Source organism: Ochotona princeps, chromosome 2, assembly GCF_030435755.1.
Source record: "Ochotona princeps isolate mOchPri1 chromosome 2, mOchPri1.hap1, whole genome shotgun sequence".
Taxonomy (NCBI): Eukaryota; Metazoa; Chordata; class Mammalia; order Lagomorpha; family Ochotonidae; genus Ochotona; species Ochotona princeps.
Genome location: NC_080833.1, coordinates 20,719,884 through 20,723,194, shown reverse-complemented (window position 1 = coordinate 20,723,194; position 3,311 = coordinate 20,719,884). Strand labels below are relative to the sequence as shown.

At 52.9% G+C, this 3,311-nt stretch overlaps 1 non-coding gene across 1 annotated transcript; it reads right to left on the bottom strand.

Annotated features, from left to right (window-relative positions):
- Nucleotides 1-330: 330 nt before the first annotated feature.
- LOC131479716 (U11 spliceosomal RNA) lies at nucleotides 331-464 on the bottom strand. Its single transcript, XR_009245067.1, has one exon. It is a non-coding gene; the product is annotated as a U11 spliceosomal RNA (small nuclear RNA).
- Nucleotides 465-3,311: the final 2,847 nt, after the last annotated feature.

Sequence of the window (3,311 nt, the reverse complement as noted above, 5' to 3'; positions counted from 1 at the left end):
GCCACCATATTGGATCCTGGGGGTTACAAGGAAACAGCATCGACCAGCAGGCCATTCGCAGCATCACACCCTTCTTTCACAATTTGCCGGATTGTCTTGTCTCTATATTTATTCTTGTGGCTTCACTTTCCAGCCGTGGATTGCGCAATGCCTTCTCAAATGCCAACTTTAGACACTGCTAATGTCTCTGCTCACAAAACTCAAAGTTAAGTGTGGCAGGTGCCTCTTCTCAGTCGTCAATCAAAAGCACCACTGGCTCCTCAACGCCAGGAAGAGTGAGCAGCTTCCTGGCGGTAAAAGGGCAGTGAGAGTGTAGGAGTGTGAGGGTGCCCGGACCCCGGACCAAGGATCATCAGATGGCCAGGAGTCGAAAATTGATGCTTCCCAAATGTCTTGATGTGGATTCTGCCCAAAGAGCAAACAGAGCCGCTCTCCGTGTGCCACGCACGACACAAGCCCTTTTATGTAGCTGACTCCTAAAGGCAGGAGGAAGTCGACAAAACACAGAACTGAAACAGGTTTGTGCATCAAATCACAGAATTCTTAGCTGCCTTTAATAGTGCAGCTCCAAACTACAAAAGATGTGATCTTAAACACCAGTTTACCGAAACCTCCTAGTGCACAAAACATAGACTCTTCCACACCAGTCAGCTGGAAATCCCCTAGTGGAGCAAACCACAGGGTTTGAAATGCCGGTGATTGTGAAATCCCTCTGGGGAACCAACAAGGGACTCTTACAAAGGCCAGTAGACTGAAAGAACTTGGCCCAGCCAATCACACATGAAAGTTTGGTAGCTTGGCTGCTTAAACCAGCGGGAGTAGGGCGCCAGGACCAATGATCACAGGCTGCCCAGAAGTGAGAAAACGATGCACTTCCGACTTTTCTGTCTGCAACCCGCTTCTGCCTTTTTATGTCTATATCGAATTGAGGAAAGAATGTGCGAGATCTTCTGGTCACACCTGCTAGCTGTGCTTCTGCTGCCTGGCTCTGGGAGTTGCCTGTTGTGGGTAACTCATGGGAGGGACATTGTCTAATGTTTGTTCCTTTGATTGAGGTGCAGCCACTTAGCATCATGTGTTCAAGGCCCGTTGGTGACAGAGCAAGTCACAGTACTTCCTAGGCCCTGTGTGAGCTGGTGCAGTGGGTGAAGTCAGAGCCTGTAATTCCAGCATGCCACATGAAGTCCAATTCCAGTCCCAGCTGCTCCGCTCCTGAATCCAGCTCCCTGCTAATGTGCCTGGGAAAGCAGCAGCAGGGGATGGCCCAAGTCCATGGGGCGCTGCAGTCACGTGGCAGACCTGGATGTAGCTTTTGGCTTCCAGCGTTGGCCTGGCCCAGCCCCAGGTGTTGGGGCAGCCCTTTGGAGAATGAACCAGCAGATGGAAGCCATCTCTGAATTCTCTCTCTCTCTTCATTCTAAATAAAGCAAATAAAGCTTTTCTTGTTTTTAAAGAAAACTGCATCTGGGCCCGGTATGGTAGCCTAGCAGCTCAAGTCCTCACCTTGGACGGAGGACAGAACAAATCGATCATCTACCCCAGCCACGCGTGGGCGGTGAAAATCTGGGCAACGGAGACTCGAAGGTGGACTGGGTCAGCCAGTGGCTTCTCGAGAGATTTCACCAAGCGTGGAATGGGGAGATTGGCAGCCATTCAGAACTGCCGAGCTATCAAAACCACTTGCGCAGTGCCCTCGGAGCATGTGTCACGTCAGGGACCCTGCCATGGGTGGGAGGCTGGGTGGGGCTTCTCCCTTTATCTGCCCCCCTTTACCTCACCCAGACAGAGAAAAAAGAAAAACAGAATGTGGAAACAATGATCTTAGCCACTTTCTGTAGCCCTTGACCACTTATATCCTAATCAACTACGGAAAGATTATGAAAATAAAATAAGAATTAAAGAAATACATACATCAAGGCCTCAGCTTCATGCACTGGGATCCCATATGGGCATCAATTCTAATCCCCGCCGGCCCTGCTTCCCATCCAGCTCCCTGCTGGTGGCCCAGGAAAGCAGTCAAGGACAGCCCAAACCCTTGGGACCCTGCACCCGCCTGGGAGACCCGGAAGAGGCTCCTGGTTCCCGGCTTTGGATCGGCTCAGCTCCAGTTATTGTGGCCCTTTGAGTGGTGTATCAGTGGACGGGAAGATCCTCCTCTCTGTCTCTTTTCCCTTTCTTTCTCTGATTTTCCAATAAAAACAAAATAACTCTTTAAAACCTCAACAAATAAATAAAAGTTTTCCTTTGCTTTTTGGGGGCTAGAGTCTGCAGGGAAATCTCTGGGCTACCCATGTGGAACAGCACTCTCCGTTGGCACGTGCAAGGACTGTGGCTGGGACTAGCCCTGTTAGAGAGCTAAGGGGACGCCCCAGCTGGGCTGGAATTTCTATTGGTGAAAGCAAGAGCATTGTCCCGAGCTGAATGTGGCTGCAATCTCCCTGGGCATGGGTGTGGCCCGGGTCTGGGCAGGGCAGGGCTGGGCTAGACTCTAGTACCCAGTGGTACTCATGAGAGTCAGGGTGCTTGTAGAATGTCTGTGCTAGGTCTCAGCTCCCGCTGACCCATGTGAGAGCTGTGTCTGGGCACGGACCGGGTGTTGGACAGACTGCAACACCCAACAGTAAGAACCGGAAAGGGTATAGGTCGATTGGGCAAGGACACCGTTCCTGCCAGGACAACAGGTGGACAAACTCGACCTGGGCCAGGGACCCCCCGGTATGCACAAGATCTGCCAGTGGGAGGAGACCGGATAATCGAGTGTCATGCATTCCTATGTTAGGATGTAACGCCTGCAGGCAAGTGCAAGAACCAAGGCAAGGAGCAGCCCAACCCGGACCCGGTTACAGTGTCTGCATGTCCGGCATGCGGGTGAGTCAGGTCAGGGGCTGGGCCAGGCCAAGAGCCACTTCCTAACATCTACTGGTGGATCTGAGAACCAGGATGGAGTGCAGGAGGGGCCAAGTTGGGCCGCATCACCAGCCAGTCCACACTGGAGCCAGGACTGGGGCTTGACTGGGAAAGGCTAGACTGTAGCACGAGGCAGCACAAGCTGGAATTGGAGGCAGGTTGGGTGGAACTAGGCTGAAGCACCCACTGGTGGATGCCGAGGAAAGGTGACCATGTCAGTGTGGGGGTGGGGATGGTGGGTGTTGGGTCCTTGAGCCCCAGGGGTGGGGCGTCTGGAGGACCCAGATCTCCTGGCCCAGGCTCTAGGGCTCACCTACCTGTAGAGTGTCGGGCTTGTGATCCAAGGAGGTGGGGGTCCAGTGGGTCTTAGGTCTTTTGGCCCAGAACCTAGGTCCCACTTACGT